The sequence below is a fragment of the Dermacentor andersoni genome, chromosome 7 (genome assembly GCF_023375885.2).
Source record: "Dermacentor andersoni chromosome 7, qqDerAnde1_hic_scaffold, whole genome shotgun sequence".
Lineage (NCBI taxonomy): Eukaryota > Metazoa > Arthropoda > Arachnida > Ixodida > Ixodidae > Dermacentor > Dermacentor andersoni.
In genome coordinates this window covers 82483628-82504753 of record NC_092820.1, presented here as the reverse complement: position 1 = coordinate 82504753, position 21126 = coordinate 82483628, and the positions used below count along the sequence as shown (strand labels likewise).

At 46.9% G+C, this 21126-nt stretch overlaps 2 long non-coding RNA genes and 1 pseudogene across 2 annotated transcripts in view; 1 reads left to right on the top strand and 2 right to left on the bottom strand.

The window, feature by feature from the left end:
• Window positions 1-1611: 1611 nt before the first annotated feature.
• Window positions 1612-5180, top strand: LOC126534216 (uncharacterized). Its single transcript, XR_008612988.2, has 4 exons — window positions 1612-2817; window positions 3092-3183; window positions 3257-4147; window positions 4966-5180. It is a non-coding gene; the product is annotated as an uncharacterized lncRNA (long non-coding RNA).
• Window positions 5181-6811: 1631 nt separating this feature from the next.
• LOC140219288 (uncharacterized) overlaps window positions 6812-21126 on the bottom strand; it is a 55632-nt gene continuing 41317 nt past the window's right edge. The window contains exon 2 of the long non-coding RNA XR_011895442.1: window positions 6812-7984. This is a non-coding gene — a long non-coding RNA (uncharacterized lncRNA). The remainder of the gene's footprint in view (window positions 7985-21126) is intronic.
• On the bottom strand, window positions 8697-10009 carry LOC126534794 (putative nuclease HARBI1; annotated as a pseudogene).

The window sequence follows — 21126 nt, the reverse complement described above, 5'->3', positions numbered from 1 at the left end:
CTAACGGCAGTACTGTGCGATACATTTTTGGTTGCCCTCTGCAGATCCCGGCGAAAGTGCCGGTTCTCGTTTAAGCAGTGGGTGATAAAGCAGGAGCTGCTAGCAGCGTGGTACGGCTTCGGAAAGAATTCAGACTGCGCTAACTGCACGCCAACATTTTTCGTCCATGCGCGCCATAATGCGCGCCAAGCTCGTCCTCGCTATGGTGGCTAGATCCACCGTATCCTCGCTCTCGTGCTCATTGTTTCCAGCGGCGGCTTCGCTTGGGCCAAACATGTGCTGTTTATGGCGGAGTAGTTTTGTGATGCGACTAAAATAATTTGCTGCAGTCAAATTATTATTTACTGTTGCTTTTTTGTTTAGACATCCTTTTTTTTACATTTTAACATAAGGAATTATTTGCGGTTAAAGTCGTTCTTGAAAGGACAGATCCAAAACTGCACACGCTGCGCATTGGCTTTGTGGCGCCAATTTAGGGGCCATACAATATGTGCGGTGGATGTGGCACTATTTTTCTGTATGGTGTGGCTTTATAGCTTTTCTTCTTTTGTCGTATGGCTGCTAGCAAGGTCAGGTACGCTTATGTGAATTTCTCGGACGACAACGAGCGGCACATCGTTCCAGTTGAAGACATTTCTTGCTTTCACCCATCTTCGGTTAAGGACTTCACGCCGGGGAAGCTGTATCACGTCAAGTGGACGGACAGCGTTCGGGACGGGTTTTTCCGGGCCCAAATTTTGGAACTTTGGTAAGTGCGATTGCTATAACGTTGTATAAACATATTCTAGCTGCTTTTCAAGTTTTCTCGCTGCTAGCATGTGTAATTTCTCGGTCCTTGCAATGGCCTCGTGCGTGTCCGCTCTCGCAGGCGCCGTGGTGCCGGGTTTCCATGTTTTGGGCCATGGATTGTGAATGCGAACTGCGCTCAAATACCTCTTGCCGCCGACAGATTAAAGTTCTGCTAGCTTTACGTGCGCCTAACTATCGGCAGGCATTGTCTCCGGCTGTGCACGTGCTCCACGATAACGTTTTGATATTTTAAACTGTGAATGGCGAAGTTGCTCTTGTGCGCACTTGGGCTTTGTTATTTTCTGCATATTGTTGCAGATTGTCACTTCTAAAGTAGAGACCGCCAAGTTTTGGTTCTTCACAAAACCGGAAGACCGCGCTCGATCGGCCGCGGCCTAATTCTGCATGCGTCTTTTGCAACACAACAGCATTTTATCTTTGACTCCATCCATTTTTTTTGTCAAAGCTGCTTTTGTAGTTAAACTATCGAGAAAATAACTATTTAACGAGGAACAAAATTGAATCAAGTGCATATTGCATTAGACAGTTCTCGTAATAGTAATCTGAACTGCGGAAAGAGTCAAGCAAAATTGTTCGCGAACGGCGTGTTAATTGTAAACGGCCCTGTCGCAGCACAGCAAAAATCGTCAAACGATCTAAGCGCAGGCGACTCGTGGACTGTAGAGTTCTAGGAAACATTTGTTAGATGTTTTCACTGGGGAGGGTGAAAGAAGCGATTATACGAAGCCGAATTGTGAAGAGATGTCAAAATCTGCAAATTTTGTAGCTATTGTCGATTCGTCTAAGAATAGTTAAGGCTGTATGCCAATCAATGTAAGTCATAAAATGGAGCATTTCTGCTGTCGACGTGGATTTGATAGGGAAAAACTAGAGTTAGATCAAATTCTTCCAATTTTGGCTCAATGAACTAATGACATTCAACAATCAAGCAGTTCAGAATTAATAAATTCATGGTATATCATGGGTGTCTTTTCAAGCGCCGTCTCCTGTTAAGCCTATCTACCATTTTTGTGCAAAGCTCCCTGGAAAGCGTATTGAGCGTATTGACTGTGTATGCATGCACGCGCATATCGAACTTCGTGCACATATAGACGTGATGCTTTGACGATAAATATTTATTAAAATTGACATTATTTATTTCAGCCTTGTAAAGGCACAGATAGCGGAGGCGCAGAAAAAGCTGTCAGATACAGATGGACAAATCCGCAGCCCCCTTTCGCTTGGCAGAGCCTTTACAGCGAGACTTTTATAACAAAGATAATTGCACACGGTAATAACAGTTATACAATAATGAGCAAGTACAAAAGGAAACAAAACAAGATTATACAATATTTAGACGATACTTCCCAAAAAGAAAACCTACATGCTAACGTACATGGCACCCAAAGTACTATTCGACGCATTGAAGGTCAAAATTATTGTATACATAAGCTACATACATATTCGTATAGAGCTACCAATCCCTGTAAAATATAGAACGCAGATTTTCATTACACAGACGCACGCACGCACGCGCCCAACACACACACGAAAAGGAAACGGCGACGCGCTCATAGGAGGCGCCTGAAAAAAAAAAAAAAAAGGAATAGACTGGGGGAACCACGGTCGTCTTGCGCGCTCGCATCTCCCTCTCCCAGAAGGAATGAAGAGGTTCTTGGAAAGCTGCACCAATTAGACAGTTCCCACCAGCGAGGATGGGGCGAGAAAGGGAAGCGGGGCGTTCTTTGCTATCTATTTTTTTCTTCGTCAAGCGCAACGCCGCCAGCTCGCACGGGCACAGGCGAGTTTCCGCCAAATGGCGCGGAGGCGCAAGCAGGGGCGCGAGTTGCCGCCAAATGCTAGATGCCAGCTCGTTCCGCGTCTCTTGGTAGACTAGTTGGATCATTTCTGTTATCATGGACTGCGCATATAAACGCAAACTACACAAAAGTGACATGGACAAGAACAGCGCAAGCCCTTTCCATGCAGTGGAGCCGCCGTATCTCGCCGTTCAATATATGCGTACTCGTAAGTGGCATTTTAATTTCACGTTGTGTAATGCATGACTCTCTCTTTCAAGTGAACAAAATTCGCTTTGTATAGCGTAAATTGTTTTGCAACGTATGATAAACTCCTTGTTTATTGTGTTTATTTTTTCTGACAGGAAGAAAAAAGAAAAAAACAGGCTTTATATGAGAACGGGTCAAGCGTTCGAGAGTTGGAACAGGGAAATGTGAGACGTACTTTCATGTATATATTTATAATATTTTTTCGTCTTCTATTTTCCTTAATTTTTCTCTAGGGAACACTGGAACGACACTGCTTAAATTGAAGCACAGTGTGCGAATGACCTGCTACGCTCGGAACTGTTATCACCATTCGGGAAGAAATCAGGTAAGACGCTTGTCTGGTTGTCATTGCGGAAAAGTCATAATTATTTAGAAGTTGCTTTCGTTCCTTTCCACAGATGAAAAAACAAAACTGTAAATACCTGTACGATATACGTCTGGTGCATTGCAGGTAAGAATGGATTGTGTGTGGCGCTTCACCGCATGTGGACTAGAGTAGATCTAGGAACATCAGACAAGAAGCCACGTATGCGAAACCCTGCGGATAGCCCATATGTAAGTTGTTCCTCAATGTTTCTGTTGTTGCATTTTCGTAGTTTACGTGTAATACTTTGTCACCGCGGTCTCGACATTATGTATACCTATACATTTGTCTCGTGGCAGTCTGCGTGCTATTTTGTTTGTGCAACTATGTGTTGCATTCATTTGTCGCGCTGCCTGGATGTTTTTTTTTTTTTTTTTGCAATGATATTCTGAGCCAAGTCAGTGAATCTATCCTTCCTGTCCTCATGCTTCCTTGGGTGGCTCTAAAGCGTATCTTAGAGGAATATTTAGCTTCAGATACCCGCATGGAACAGATGGTGAGTAAACATGAATACATAGTTTCTCTAAAAAGAAGACACAGCATGTCAATTTTTGGTTGATTTTCATTTTGTAATTCATACAATACCGCAGCCATATGCCGTTCTGTCATAGAACGTTGTTTCTAGATATATTTGTTTTATGTGGTTAAAACATTTAAAACGAGAGCGATCATATTTCTTATCCTGACCATTATTTTTACAGACCACGATAACCACGTATTTGGATGTATGGTTTAACTCTACATGCGCTGGTTCGTGCAGGTGAACTTTTTTCCAGATACGGAGGAACAGACACCGGTCATGCCATGCGCACTCTTCTGCAGGGCATACTTACAAACGAAGCTGCACTGCAGTTCAGCTGGAAAGGGTCGCAGGGGAGGAAGCACGCCTTCGTGAAGCTCCCGGCCATCACGAATCTCATTCTAAGTAAGAAATATGGCATAACAATCAGCTTTCTTGTGCACGTTGCGAACATCGGTACCAACTGCACGCTTCGTTTTTTTTTTTCTTTATTCAAACAAGCTGCTGCTTATTGCATCTCGCTGCGTCCAGTATTAGCACTTTCTTTAATAAAATAATGCCGTAATAAGTGAGTTCTACTTGCGGCGTCCATATTTTGTCACTGCTTTTGAGGAGTTTGTTTTGCTTCACCATATAATATATGCTGTATATGCTGTTTCTGCTTTAACCCATGTATGCTAACTGTTTTCTGCAAAACATAGACCTATCATCGTTGCCATTATGTCAGCAAGTATATGTATCATGCCATAAACTTCCCCTCTTGCCTCTCCAGACATTCACCTATTCACCTTCTTGTGCCGCTTGGTGCTCCGTGCTCCAGCGCGTTCTTTGTCTCAGCGTTTCAACTTGGCTGTTTCATGCAGTGCTCACGGGAAGCAACAAAACCGATCGTGGTGTAAATAGCCGCGCTACCTATAGACACAGTAGCCACTGTGTATGCGTGTTTTGTTATGGTTCTGGGTTGAGTTCCCCCTATTGCTAACGACATATAAATTACTAACTATCCGTTACTTACACGATTTGTGTCGTCCAGCCACTCTTCCTGACAGCTTCGATCCTGATTTGCACGTCCCTAACATTGCTTTGTTATTGTTTCTTTAATGTTTCGTGAATATCTGGCTTATGATGTTTTTGATTGTTTCACTTAATTATTCAAATGGAATGCGACTAACCAACTGAACTATAAAGCGGAGGCAGCTTTCTTATGTGTCGCTTTATTGCAGCATCTGTGAGGAGCACGTTCCCTGACGCTTCACTAGCATCAGTGGCTGGAGTCGCAAAACGCTGGTTGGTTGGAGCAGCTGACAGGGATGGAGGCCGGAATGAAAGAAGGCGCCGTGACCCTGCTTCAAGCCCACCAAATATGAACTAGTGTTTGAAACTTGTGAACGTGTCGGTGTACATATACAATTACAAGAAATAAAGACCTGTATCAGAATCTTTTGCCTGGCATTTATGTGGCATGAAAAGTACAAAAAAGCGTTCGCTTTCGTGTGGTACTTCTATGCCGGCCACCACACAAGCATGATGCATGATGCGCATGCTGTTGTAAATGCATGATGCAAATGCTGCGATTATTCGGAGCGTCAAAAGCAACGTCGGCTTTCAGCACCGGGCCGATGTAATGCCGACCATTATTGTCAGGGCCGTGGCTTGCCCGCGTGTGGCATGCGCTCGGCTGCGTTGGCCAAATAGAACGGCCTTACGGCTGGCCGGCTGACTACGTACCTAAAACCTTGGTAGGCCCTCGTATGGGACGCCGACGGCCAAGTCGGCCACAGTGGTCGAGCCTACATCGATTGCCGACGATCGGCTGACGTTAGACCTATGTCAATCCCCAAAGCTGGGCCGCCCTTCGTTGCCGAAGTCGGGCCAACCGTTTTGCAGTCGGCCGGAGACGTCGGGCACACTTTTTGCCACGGACTTTTTGTTGCTTGGGTATGGCAAAGACTTTAGCACAATTCAAAAAGACAGCGCCGTGACAGAAACACAGGACAGCGCTAACTTTCACCTGACCTTTATTGAAACACATAGGCAGATATATAGCGAAGCAGGTATGGAAAGATACAAAAGATACAAATATTTAATACCTGCTTCCCTATATATCTGCCTATGTGTTTCAATAAAGGTCAGGTGAAAGTTAGCGCTGTCCTGTGTCTCTGTGACGGCGCTGTCTTCTTGAATTGCGCTAAAGGCTTTGCCATTATGAGTAAACCGTACCAACTAGCTCAAGAATCAGCTTTGTTGGACTGCTAGAGATATTTGAGCAGCACTTTTACTAAAGCAGCGCATATGAGGTCGGGCAGGCGTGTTCTGCGTATTCCTTCGTTATTATTCTGGTTCCGGTAAAGCAGTTTACACTCCAAAGATAAAAAGTGGCGGAGTACAATTATTTATTGAAGCAGCTCTTGAAAAGTGCGTCTGTTTTGTGCTGAAACTTCTTTATTTCTCGTTAGGAGGTGGACCGGCACATTCGAACATGACCCCCATCCACCAGTTGGTGGGATCGATTGCTGGCCACATAGCAACGAGGGTAGATAACCCTTCCGATTCAGATGGGACCCAATACCAGCGCCCCGTCGAAAGTGTATACCTGTGGTGAAGCTACTGTAACCAATGGTCGATGGGCAAAATGAGCTGGACTTTGACTTTCAAGGTAGGGTGTTTTGCATGTGAAATGCCCTTGGGTCATAAGAAAGGGATTATTTTTTTGCTGCGGAATGTGGTTTCTACATAGACATAGAGCGCTGTACGCTGCATTTCCAGCGGGCACTTCACCCCAAGGTGATAGGAAACACTACTGTACAGAGGCACTGTAGATACGCTTGTGTGACTGTGAAACTATAAAATGACTGCATCGGTGGGATGTCAAAAGGGTGACCTACCTCAAGCTGTTTCTGTACTGGGTAGCACATTGCACGTTTGTTTTTTCAAGCGACGTGCGTGCATTTGGCGTGAAGTTGTTTTGTAGCAGAAGGCATGGGTAAGGCTCTTGTGAGGTGGTAGTGAGCGGTAAAGAATGATGCATAGCTCAAGATCGTCAGAAGGATACAAGGAAAGACAGATCGCTAACTTCCAACAAGCTTTGTTTAAAGAAACAACGGTTAATGTACATTTAGGCGACATCACGTGACAGCGCAAATCACCGTTTCAGGAAGTCATTCTCTTTATTACTCAGAAGCAATGACGGAGTTTACACAGTTTTGGCCAAGACCTAAAATCACATTGGCTTCGATAATTTAAGGTCTCAACCGGTTGCGATCCTTACAGACAACAGTACATGCGTCAAATGAAGTCTTGAATCCACAGCTTGTACAGTTAATCACCAGCCAACCATCACGAGTATTTTTCACCCGATTTGCATACTCACGAACGCGATCGTTAAGGCAGCGACCCATCTTATCTATATACAGCTTACGATATGAAAGCGAAACCTTGTAAACCGCGTTGTAGATACAACTGGCAAACTCCTCTGCGTTTTAATTACACCTACTCATACAATCAACACCGTATCGTAAACGACACAAACTACTTTGTTTGCATGGAGCAAAGAAGTTAGCTTTGGAATGGTTACCTAGCTTTCTGAAATTATGGAAGAAATTGTGAAGGTGAGGAATCACTGCTACATCGGCACGTGTGTTCACAGCCCTAGGGCTCCTCGGAAACCAGTTTGGGTTCCTCGGAATGATTACCATTTTAAGTGCACATGCTTTGATATTCTCATCTAATTGGTGATTGTTTCTCATGTTTTAAGCATTCTCAACTGTGTAATTTTTGCAGCTGTGAACAGTTTCAATATGTAGTTCCCAGAAATGCATAACTCTTCTCTGCATGCAGTGATGGATTTCATTGCCTGCGTCATATAGTGCTCCATATGTAACGTTACACCACCTTTCGTTTATTACAGATGATCAGCGGGATGCCGCCAGCCTTGCTGAGCAATCACAGCCACCAGCAGGTACTGAAACAAATGAGGACAACACCTCCTCTTCAATCGTGCAGCCCAATACCGACCAAAACGCTCCTGCAGCAGGCCACACCAACAGCTCCAATGCTTCTGGAGCTGCTGTTAGCTGCAGTTGTGCTGCAGCAACTGCCACTGGGGATGTCTGCAGGACTCCAAGGGGGCGGTTGGACCTTTTGGAAAAGACGTTGAACGCTGAAAACGACGTCCGTTTAGAGCTGCTGAGGGAGGAACATGCTTTCCGTGTGCGGCTGTTTCAGGAGGACCACGCCGCCATGCTGCACGAACGAGAAGGGCCTTTCAAAAGCAAGTAGAAGAGCCTGAGCTTATGAAGCAAAAAAATGAGCTGGAGAAACAAAAGCTGGACATGGAGATTCTTCAAATAGAAAAAGAAATTATAAACGAACAGCTCCGCAGGCTGCGGTGTACTGCGACACCTGAAAAATAAAAGAATCTGTCAGCAAAAATGTGGTGTGCTGAAACCACGCAACAGTACGTTTGGATGCACCCATTGTTCAAAAGTGCATGGCCGAGTGTAGCAGTCCTGAGAAGCTTTTGCATGCCTGTCAAGCAATCAACTGCACCACTGATATGCACGGTGATCAGGCAGCACGTTTTGGAACAGTCAAGATTAGGGAAAATGTGGCGCAGCTTCGGCAGCCACACTAGCAACAGAGAATGACGGCAGCAAATATTTCCTCAATAGCATTCATTTTCTGAAAGATCAATACAGCATTGTGAGAGAATTTAATCAAAGCGAACGTAATAACAAGTGCAGCAGCTTGAACTTGATGATTTTAAAGGAAAAACAGCTCTGTAAGGTGCAACTGATTTGTGATTCAACAGCCTCCCAAGCTAAGAAGAAAATAAAACACGTTCTAATTCTTGCAAAAGACGATAGGATGTCGGTAGTCGTACACGTAGCTGCGCTTCGCAATCATGCTTGAGTTCAGATGTATGGCGCACTGAGGAGAAATCTGTAGTCTTTACCTAAGTGAAGCTCTTCTGGATAAGCAGCTGCGGTGCTTGCATTCCTGAAAAGCTGTCAGTGAGGCGATCAACTGGTGGAAAGTGCAGTGTTCGCTTTGCCGTTGTCACGCTGGAGGGGCTTGGGGGAACTCTGTGAACAGGAGGCTGCGGCTCCTTCAGCAGACAGCCCAAGTTGTGCAGTGCTGCACAGGCTGTTATAATGAGGACGATGTTTCCCTCCTTATGCTGCAGCTCCATATCCAGGCAAGGAAAACGGCGCTTCCAGACGCCGAACGCCCTTTCAACAATGTTGCGTGTCCTTATGTGGGCTTTGTGGTACCTGTTTGTGTAAAGGTTTATTACACGTTACCCTACAAGCATTACGATTCGATTCCACACCTCAACAACATGGTCAATGTTTCCGTCATGCAACGTCACCGACATGTTAACTTACCTTCCTTGTGGTGTGTGTGCTGGGCCAGGGTCTGAGAGCGATGTCAGCAAGAATGGCTGACATGAATACCCTGCATCTCCCAACAACACTCTAGGCACCCTGCTCTCCTCGTAGAGCACCCGCAAGCGAGAATTGTCAAAAATTTGTATATCGTGCACCGAGCCTGGCCAGCCGGCAACGATGTCAAAAAATTGCAATTGTGGTCCGGCGACAGCCTGCATCAAACCAGCAACTTATCATTCAGCAGAATTAAGGCGCATTTACTTCGTGAGTTCGGGATAAACTACCCGTGTAGTACGGATGCATGTTGTTGCGCTCAATCAATGTCGATAAAAAAAGTCTTTGGATCACGAACCGCAGACAGTAGCCCTCCTTCAAGAACCCCCGGGAAACCCGCATTAATGGGCAAACAGAAAACGAAAAAAAAAATAAAGTGTTAGAACGTTCTAGTCATGCACATTATAAGAAACGAAGGTACATTCTAATACAATCGCTCCATTTAAAATAAAATGACGGACCTCGAGCGCAGCAACACATGCGACGAAGGTACAAGCTCCGAGCCCCTACATATTAGCTGCATTTATATATATTCTTATTTACTCCGCCAGCGCTCGATACAAGCGAGCTAATGAATGTACGTCCCGCCAGAATAATAAAAGAGAAAAAAAGCACAGCACATGCAGTGCACGAAATACAGGCGAGCTAAACTGTTCAGTGTGTTTCAATTTTCATTGCTTACCTGCACGTTGATAGAGAAAAGGCCCTCGCGGTTACGGAAGACCTCCGCGTCGTTACCGCCGGGGCTTTTAAGGTACACGTGTGTGCAGTCAACTCATCCGGTTACGCCAGGAAATTCAGCCACTTCATAAAAATGCCGCATCACTTTGGGAAGTCTCGCTGACTGCGGGAAGCGCACCAACATGGGGTGCAGGTGCTTCGCGATGAGCAGAGTCATTTTTCCAACTGCGCGGCACACTGTTGACTGAGGAATGCGGGGACCAGATCCCCGGTGTCTGTTTGAAACGAGCCAGCCCCGTAAAACCTCAGAGCCATCAGCAACTGCAGCATGAGAGGCACAGGCTGTCCTCTGTTGTCTCCACTTTCCCGGATAGGTAACATAGCGAGAAGCTGCCGCACGGCGTTCTTCGTGAATCTGTAGCGACCGAGGAATTGTTCGTCGTCGTACAGCTCCATCGGATTCCCTCGGTCACGTAGGGCGGGTCGCGGAATTCTTGGTAAGGAATGCACCTCTGAAAATGCTGTATCCGTGGCGTGGCAAGCAAACTCGAAAGCAGCTCGAGTCAAGTCAAGTCGAAAGCAGCTCGAGTCAGCGAAAGTCAAGTTCGAGCCAAGTTAGATCTGTGCATTCGGGGGTTAGACTTGTGGACATACCATGGACGGTCATAAACCTCCTACTCGGGCAAACCTTGAGTGCAGCTGCGGTACGCGGTGTTGAAGCCCCGGATTCTGCGACATCTGCGGTCTAGAGATGCCATCAGGGGTTGAGACGGTTTAGCAATATATTGTGTGAGCCTTGCGTGTTTTGCTGAGGCCGTCACTGACTACGTAGAAATGAGATGGGAACGGAGTTTTTAGTGAAGGAAAACAGTTTTGTTTTCCAATATGTTTAATTTGAAGAGTAAGCTCATCCCTTCGGCTTGCGCCTTAACAAACTTCTGACTCTCACTGGCAAATTAATCTGTGGGACGGCCCTACCGTCCTTTTTCTTCGTCTATTTGGGTTATAATGATCGGGACGACATGCTGTCCCTGAGACTTGGCTGAAATCAGGATTGCTGATAGATCAATGAGGCTCGGTACCGTGTACATGAGACTTGGCTAAAATCAATTACTGATAGATCAGTGAGGCTCCGTACCATGTACGTCAGAACGAGTTTGGGCTCTAACAGTCATTGAGAAAGTAGAAGAGTGACACTTTGTTTCTCTATTGTTCAAGTTGTAATACATTTGTTTTTTCTGCTGTGTATATACAAAAGTTTACCTATAAATATTTCTTGTACAGCTGATCTTCACCGCTTCCTGTCTGCATTCGACTAACAACTGCCGATCATCTTCCGAGAAACTTCACGTTCCGATGGAGAAGCGAGGAAAAGAGAACGAAAGAAATTTTACTGGTGCAGCACGACAGGATCGGCAAGCCACGCGACGAGCAGGCGTCCATTGATCCAAGTGCAAGGCATCAGATTGCCACCAGCCAATTCCGCAAGTGTTAAAGTTGATTTGGACGAGCACGTCAGGCGGCGCCCCTAGCAGCAATGGGTGAGCGGGATTCCTTGAGTTTTGTCTAAGTTGGCATGGCTGTTGTTCAGTGAGGTTAATGATGTTCACGCGCGGAATGGTAAACGCGATGGAGGCTAACGTAAAAATTGATATTGCATCTGAATAAAGGGAGACGGCAGTAACTGCAACTCTCCGGAGAGACCGAGTCTAAGACGTCGGATACTCTTATTGCTAGTGAGACGCAAGAAACTTCGCAGGTTCCGAGTATGCCAGATCCAGAGGCCATGGCGATGAGACGCCTGGAACTAGAGTTGGAAATCCACCCATCGTAAAGACCTCTGAAATAAAGGTCACTTTTGAACCCCCGTCAACGAGGTTTGCGTATGATCTTACTCTACTTTTTTTTCGTTTTCCTCTCCTTCCTAGCGATTTATAACATATTTTGTTGTGTTAAAAAGCCTACTCAGCTCTCTTCGATTGAGGATGATAAATCTGTCCACGGTGTAAGTGCTATTAAGGATTGTTTGTGGGTAACTTCCACACAATTAACATGAGTTCTCCGCGACCGAAGTGGTACAGACGGTACCTAGGGCCTGAGCGATCGCTCTCTGTTCACCGACAGACACGTCACAATCAACGCATGAGGCAGGGCGATGCGGCACAGGCTGACGACGTCAGCGAAAGCTCATCGGCCAGCGACGAACGCCGGCCGGACTTCCGGTGCCTGATGTCGACCAACTGGACGAATAATTTTTTGATTGCGAAGAAGCTGACAAGAACGCGTCGACTTAGTAACAGAAGCTGCTGCTTGCTAAGGAGACGCTGGAAATGAGTGAATATGTAGAATGCGGCATCAGCGACCAAGAACAGACTGACGATTTCGAGGATGAACGAGCTGACAATGGCGGCGATGGACAAACTGAGGGCCCTGAAGAACAAGCTGATGACCGCGACGAACAGGAAGTTGACGACTGCGAATTTAGTGGCAACTTCCCCGATGATAGCGACGACTCGACGACCGATGACGTGAGGCAGTTCTTCGAGAAGTGTGAGAAGGAAACGTTGCCTAATCAGGCCAATAATAAAGCCCAAGCGATGTTGCTTATTATGGCTTATGTTTTATATGCAGGACTGACATGGTCACAAGTCGATGGACTACTGAAGCTTGTTAATACCCTCTGTGAGACCGAAGTGGCGCCTGAAAAATTACCTTTTTAGGAAAATGTGGCAGAACACAATGAAGTCACAATTGGTGTGCACTTCATTTGTCAGCGTTGTTATGGTTACCTTGGATCCCAAAATCTCAAGGACAGATAAAGGAATTTCACTTGTAGCCGGTGTAAAGTGACGAGAACTGTAAGCTGGCTGTTCTTGAAAGGCAGCTTTCTTTTTGGTGTTTTCTTGAAGAAACAACTGCTCAGTGTGCTCTAGCAAGCCTCAACGAAACTGTTTGAACGATTAAAATCAGCAGCATCTACAGTATATGCGATGTATTCTGATATCACTGATGGGCGCCGGTACCACGGCATCAGAGAACGTGTGAATGCAGAGTGGTGTGACATCACCGTGATTATCAACACTGACGGATCACCAGTGTTTAAGTCTAGCAAATAGTGTGTGGCCCATTCAACTTTTGATTAATGAACTGCCATTTGACATTCGCTTCTGCAACATTGTTGTTGGAGCACTGTGATTTGCGAAGTGCCACCCTCCAGCGCACCTGTTCATGCAGACTTCTGTAAAAGTGCTCAACAACATGAACACGATTTCTTGGCAACATGCTGGAGAAAAAAATTCAAAAATCTTCGTGACGGGCTGCTGGATTGACTCTCCAGCAAAAGCTTCATAGTTAAGTATGAAGCAGTTCAACGACTTTTATGGCTGCTGGAAAAAGAAACTGCTGTGGAACGTAAGTTGAATGTTTGCCTTGTGATATGAGTACTCAGACGTTGCAGTTGTGTCCCTGAACAAAAGTTTTGCTACTGTTAGTTTATTTACAAAGCCTCTGTAAAGGATGTTGACAAACGGCAGGGTGGCTGAGAAGTAATTTCGCCTCAGAATTGTGGAAGATCACCGTTTTCGGGGCTTCGCCGAGAGCAAAACCAGCTGGGCGCTTGGTTTGTGAGTCTGGAGGCGCTCTTTGGCGGCAGAGAGCCCGTGTCCCCACCTCGGGACATCGTAACCTGTCGCACGTGCGGTCTGGAAACGTGGGAAAGGGTGTGACTTTGGGGGCTCTTTGACCCGGAAGCGCGGACGCAGGCGTCCTGCCTGGGATGGACCACGGGCAAATCGTCATTAGGGCGTCAATGGGCATGCATGGGTGACAAAGGGGGCAACTTCAAAGCCAGAGGGATCCGTGACCCGATGCGCGGTCTCCTGAAAGACAGGCTGGCACCGGAGACACAATCCATCTCTGCACTTAATGCGCGTCCACGTTACCGGCACGGCAACTCGCCGCACGCCGTTTGCCGTTCGCGGGCCGCCGTGCGACGGCGGTTTTGCTCTTGAACGGCGAGATTTCCTTGCCGTTCGGAGGATGGGACGAGGACCCATTGGTGCGGCTGCCGTACGGCTACGTGGCCAATCAGCGACCGGGGAGTGGTTGTCATGGCTACGTCACCGCACCGCCGCTTGAGTTCGCGCGCTTGGCACTGTCTGCTAGGGTCCATATTCGTGTGTGTACGCTCTCCGATAAACATAAATGGAATTCCCGATGGAGAGATTTTTCGAAGTCTTGCGGCAGTATCCATTTTTATATGACAAAACAAACCACGACTACAAAGACACGGAAGCGAAAATGAACAGGTGGCACCTAATCGGGAAGGAATTTGCAACAGGCAAGCACATGTATGCATGTAGCATCTCCTTCGCCCGCGCTGTGGAAGGACGTAATGTGCGCGCGGGCTGAGACAATGGTTCCATTTGCTTTAGGTCATCAGGCTATGACGAAGTTCAGGCATGCGAGAGATCGATGGAACAAAATATGAACGGAGCAAGATCGCACAGCGCGAAGTGGTGCTGGAGGCAGCGCTGCGAACAAGACTCCCAAGTGGGCGCTGTATGGTATCGTCGACTGTATGCTGAGGGGCACAGCCCGCTACTCCGAGGGGTAACTTTCAACGTGCATTTATCGCTATTGCCAGGTCATGCAGTGCCAAACGACGGGGGGCGCTGTCGACTCGTTCCCCGGTTTTGTTTTACAGCGCTGTTTGGTGCATGTAGAAAAGGCAGTGCGCGCTGTCAGGAGTCGCTGCATGCTTGTTTTTCAATCAGCTGTCGCTTGCGCTCTTTCACGCCTCTTTTTTTTTCTCTCAGGGCTTCCACCAATGTACCGGAAACAGAACGAAGGTACCTGGTAACCAGTGGCGATATATGTAGCACATCGTTTTAAGATTACAATGAATAAATGACCATTTTATGTTTTTCTTTTGCAAATTGACTTAACAGCTGCTTTTTTACAGGTCAGTACTGCGCTGCAGCGTAAGCACCCCACTTCAGGAGGAGTAAGTATTTACAAATTATTTGCAGTGACTTCGCGAGTCCAGAGTGGATACAAATTTATTCTCCGTACTGCTGCAGTGACCCAAGTGATGAGTCGACGGCTCAAACACTATTTTCGCAAATGTAAGTGTGCTCAGAGCTACTTCTCTATTGCCAACCTGACATCCTTTGTCTGCAATGAAGGTTCCCCGAAGGTGCAGACACAGCGGCTTCTGATGAAGACATCAGGCAAGTGCTTATTGTGTGTGCCCGTTGATGGGTTTACCAACATATGCCCACTACCTTCAACCTGAAACTACCAAGATTGTTTGTGGCGCAGCATGACCATATTCTGGAAATAATACAGTGTCGTTACATTGTTGAAAAGTTCCATTGGTACTCTTGGAACACGTTGCCTTTATGCACTTTTGAACACTGTCAAAGTATTGAAATTCTAATTTGTATGTGCATACCCAACAGGGAGCCAGAAGACTCAGACCCTGTTAAGTGACCTGATTGACTTGGAAGCCACACTATCAAGAAAGTACACCAAAAGTTCTGCTGATACACGAAACATTTCCGCGGCATATTTTATAAAAGAAGGTGCAGTTTCATGGCAACGGGCGCACACCAACCTTCCTACACCACAAAATGCGTAGCAGACTCCTGTGGTGATGTTGTAAACTGAATCTTTATTTTTGCTTGAGTACAGTTCAAGAAAGGTGCAGGAGCTAAAGGTACGCAAAGGCTGACAGTTTCCGGTACCCGTACAATATAAATACCCCTCGCCGAGCGGGCAAAGCAGGCGGAAAACGAGGCGGGCAGCCCGATCGCTCTCGGACCGATTTTGACCGCCCCGCCGGAGCTTCCCGGTTTCCCGCAGTCAACCAGGGTTCTAGGAGACAAGCCGACTGAAAATGGCTTCCACCGAGACAGCTGGATTTTGCGCTGCACTTTTGATTGACACAATCAAATGTTGCTCGATGCTATATGACAAGAGACACGACGTATACAAGGACACTGAATACAAGAATCAAAGCACTGGCATGACCCATTCTCTCTCGTTCTTGCAAGGCGGGGCGAACCCACCAGCGGCGTTGGCGGGCTGTCTTCCTTCGTGCTTTCTGCTGCTCGTCTGCCGCCCGCGTCACGCGCCCGACGCGCCTCACGTGACCACGGCGAACCAACGTTACTTCCGGAAAGATTCTTCGTGCGGCGTGCAGGCAAGCTCGGGCATGCTGCGTGCGTTGTGAACGGAGTTCCGCGCGGGTATTGGTATTTTATGGTGACAGCTACTGAAGTCTTCAGCCGTAACGACTGCATTAATGAAATGTTCATCGCCGAAGTTCGGGACCTGACACAGCGTCCAGCACACGTAGACCATATAGCACGCGAGTGATGCTATGCAGATGCTGCTGCAGGTTTCACCGTGTTCACAATATTCGGTATTAAGTCGCAGTTGAGCTACCTGAACCACTAGGAATCCTAAAATATCTTTTTTTAAATATAAAAACAAATCTTAAGTTAAACCTTATTGTGTTTTATTGCCATCTTTAGCAAACTGCTTAATGTGACCGTTAGGCGAAGGGTGGGCTGCTTTCAACACAGGAACCTAACAACACTGTGCCGCCGCAACTAAATGCGTGCCGGCGCGCGGCAAGTCGTGCATCGTTTGGGTGCGCGCCCTCTTCCTCCGTCGGGCGCGACGTGACGTCGAGTGAGCGCGGCGCGTGCGGACGCGTTCCAACGCGTACGTCTGGTTGGAGCGTACGTGTCTCGCTGGACTGCTTCCCAAATTTTCGTCAGAGGCCAAGGCTCCGGTGTGGTTTGAGTCGGTTGAGAGTGCCCTGGAGGCGTATGAAGTGCCGAGGGGATTTTGGGGACCGATTGTTTTCCCGCTGGTGGCGGAGAAGGTTCCGTTTTTGTCCACGAGACTTAGCTCGATGGAACACAAGGAGTATCCGAAAATCAAGGAAACAGTACTTGACGAGCTCAAACTTTCTGCAGGGGAATACCTGAAAAGGTTCTTGGGGTCAGGAAAGTGTATGCACGAAGGATGGAGACCTTATGCTACTCGCCTTCAAAGCTACCTGCACTTTTACCTTGTCTCGAGAGGCGTGTCAACGTATGAGGAGCTGGTTAAACTGTTGGTTGCAGACCAACTGAAGAAAAACCTGTCAGATGACGCGCTCCGGTACGTCACGCTGCAGGAAGGCAAAATCTGGCCAAGAGCACCAGACCTAGCCGCGCTACTGCGGACATTCGAGGAGGCGCAAGGCAAAAAACAGCGCATGGAAGCAGCTGAAACAAAAGTCGGCAGATTCGCAAGGCCCGAGTGTTAAGTCAGGCGTACAGCAAAGTAGTCGCGGTGGAGGGGAAGGTCGAGTCGCGGAGACAAAACGCAAGTTTAGAGGCTGCTTCTCATGCGGCTCTAGTGGCCATATGAAGTGGAATTGCCTCCTGGGCCTGGGGCAGCAAACATCGAACGTTCCGGGCGCTGAGAGCGACAGCTGTCGGCGCACGTTCCAATAGGAGAGCCAGTAGCTGCGCACAGCGACCTCATTCCCGTGTTCTTTCGACTGTAGGGATAGGCATATTGATGCAGTTCTGGGCACGGAGATTGCAGTGTTGCTCGAGAACGCCGTCCCACCAGAGATCGTGAGGTCGCACGGAGCAATCAACCTAAAGCCTGGGATTCATGGAGCGGAACACCGGCGTCCAGGCGGCGAAAAACGCCCGGCGTCGAACGCTCGCCCCTCGGCGTGCAAAAATTCGACTCCCGCCGGCTATCCGGTCCGGTCGTAATAGCCAACGCCCGGCGATCGACGCCGGCGGAAGTGGCGGGAGTGCCTCTCGTGCTCACCAGGCGTCGCGACGATCGGTCTCCCACCGACTTCCAGCAGCCGCCAAACGTTTTTGAGTGGTTTTTTTCCTTTTTAGCTGGTGCCTCCGTGGGAGCGTGCGTCGCGCGGCCGCACTGGAGCGACAGAATGTGGGCGTTTGCGCTTGTTTGGACGCGCACTTTTGGTCTCTGCGCGTGCAAAGGACACCATCGATCGTTACAGCCGAATGGTGAATGTTTGAGAGCATTAAGTGATGAGTACAAATTTGTGTATACGTATTTTCAGTCTACAAACTTAAGTGACGTGCTCACGAAAGAGATAATTATATCTGCGGTTCAGTTTTCTTACCAACGCTTTCAAAAATTGAAATTACTGTGAAATATCCTGCTTAAAACCTTTATTCTGCGTAAGTGTTGATTATTAAACGAAATGCTGGAAAATAAGTGATAGTTAAGGTAAACTTTGCCCATATCTACAACGTCAAATTGCAGTAAACCCGGCGAACTCCAATAAGCACGTCATGGAAGTCTAAAAAAAAATTGGTGCCGATGTCCTCGATAACATTTCCCCGTTTTAAGAAGTTAACTTTCGTCGGGGGTGATGGGGTATTAAACACTTTGAATTTACTGGTGACGCCAGCGCCACTATAACCGTCGCGTGGGTGCTATGAGCTAGCATTGGCTAATCTGAACTACTATTTCGTCTTTTCGCGACTTTTGGTGGTGCTTGATCACACAGATTGCGCTCTTTTCTTTTCCAAGTAGCAGGCTTCCATTCATACTCTGGAACATCGGGGAAGATGGCACCATGGCATGGGAATGGCACCGCTTCGTTTTTCAGCTGAGGCACATCGCGTGGCATTTCGACTGGCTATAGCACGCTTCGAAGTGTCGCTCGCAGATTACAGTGGCATCATCCAAATATTTGTCACCACCTTTGATGTTTCGGCCCCGTTGTTGCAGTATCTCATTTTTAGCGCTGCGAAAAAGACTATGTCGTTGTGCAAGATTCGTGCTCAGGCACCACTCGCTTCTGTCGCTGCCCGCACACTGAAAATATCTTGCACTGATCATGTCTGAGAAGACAGAGCGCTCTACGCGTACGGGGACGCACAGAAACAACCCGCTATTATTAATACAATCGCTGCCAAGAGTTATTTCCAAAAATGGTCGGTAACAAGGACGAGAAAAGAAATTGAACGTACGAAAGCAAATAAAAAGAAAAATGCGTACACTAAATAAAGTAACTTTTATAAATTGCTGACTTCCGCGTCGCAGCTTGCACGTGCTGTTGTCGGCGTACGTATAGAAAAGGCGACGCTGGCAAAGACAGCATACAAAGGGACACCTGAAACTGGTACGCTAAAAGCCTAACGAAATCCAGAAGGGTACGCGGCAAGCTGTATGCTCCGAGGTGAGCGGCAGACGAAACTAATGCGACACATATGGTGACCCACGGCGCCGGGGAGCGTCCAAGGAGCGCACATGTGAATATACCGAAGGATTCTGCTTCCACGTGAAATGCCGAAAGGCGTCGGAGTAGTTTACAGAGAAAGCGGGTGTCCCAGACAACTACATGACACTGCCAAGCGTTGGTAGGAAGAGAAAGCGCCCGCTCGGCATACGGTTGTCGCGGATTGCAAGAGGTGCGCGGAGGCTGCACAGTATCCAAGTGCTCTAGGGACAGCATTGTAACCATGGCAAAGTCATGTAAAGCAGCGAGACTAGAATACAATGATAAGCTCATTTCAGCAGTGCAAATACGTGGCATAATTTGGGATTGTGGTCGCCAGGACTACATGGACCAGCGAAAGAAAGCTGCGGCGTGGGCAGAGATCGTCGCCGATATCGGAACCGATCCAGAAGGTGAGTTCACAATGTTGGTACTGATGAAAACAAATTTATATCCGGAAGTGATCACCCGATGATACCACCCCTTGTGCTTTCTGTACACGACCGCGTTGATTTATATATTTGTCGCGCCACATTATTGCCGTTCTAATTGTAGGATAGTTATATAATCCTTGAGCCCTTGATGCCCCATCAAACTCATTCCTTCTGCTTTCCTCTTGTTGTTTTATTTCTTTTTCATTCCCCTTTATCTCAGAATATAGTTTGCACGCACACATAGATCGCGCACTGGTTTTGAACACACGGAATGTTTTGGGCGCCAGGCCGTGTTTGGGTGCAGCAGATTCTGGCGTTGTTTACACCGCGCGTGTTTAGATTAGTAACTATTCTAATTTTTTTTTACCAAGTTATTTTATGATCACGCTCGGCTGCGACGCGCAAACAGGTGAGCGATGCGCTTCTATGAAAACCACAGCTGAAATCGATGAATGTTTAGCTTTAATCAGAGTGAGAAATATTCATTCGGCAAGATGTTGTTTTGCTGTTGGCTTGTGATGTGTTATAAGTACGGTTAATATTAACGCGTCCCTGCATCCAGGTTCAAATGTCCAAGCAAGGTGGAAGAGCCTCGGGGACACATTAAGAAAAAAAAAATACCGCGTTTGGAAGGATGGTGCACCCAGTGGCTCTGGAGCGAGCGAGTCAAAGCATTTACGCTGGCTGTACTTCCACCAGCTAATGTTCCTGAAGGACCAGATGGATATTGGCAGGTGTGTCCATTTATCGTTTGGGTGGTATGTCTTATTTAGATACAAATGCTGATGAGGCACCTGATATTATTTCATAATATTTGCGATGTGGACGTATTTCGTTGCTGGCTATTGAACATTTGATTGTCCAAGCATTGTCCAAGCATTGTTGACCAAGAAATAATATCTGGCACGTTGGTCTGTCAGAAAGGGAAACTGAGTTGAGCTAAAGAGACAAGGTTGATTGAGAATGGCAACACACGATGATGTGTGTTTTTATGTCCGTATACTCGCTCGTTTAGCATTACTCCGTTTCCCAACTTTGCAAAACATTGTCTCTTGGCTATTTGTATATGAAAATTGTGTGAGTTAATGTTGATTCATTTTTGGAAGAACTCGTAAAGGTGGGTCATAAAGAATTAAAAAAATGTTTGTCATGCTGCCGTAAAAATGTTGGCCTGATAGAGTGATGTGTTAATGTGCGTTTTAATGAACATGAAAATGCAGTAAAAATAATTCAAAGTTGCACTTAGTTCTGCATTGCCGAGAATGGGGGATCTGTTCCTTTTTTTTTTTATAATACTGTTGTATTGTGCAGGAGGCGCGATCAAAACACGAAGGAAATGTTTGAGGCACATCATATATCGAATAATAAGCAGATTCCTGTCTAAGCCAGGCAAGGATCGCGCTGTCAAAGAGATAAATTTAGTTTCTATGTTTATGATAGCCTTGACGCTGCCATGATTTGTTCGTTTTTGTTTGTGCAGTGCTGTTTATGTTTATATTTTTGTACACTTCTATTGTTCTAAGGATCATGTCCAACATGTGGGAGCCA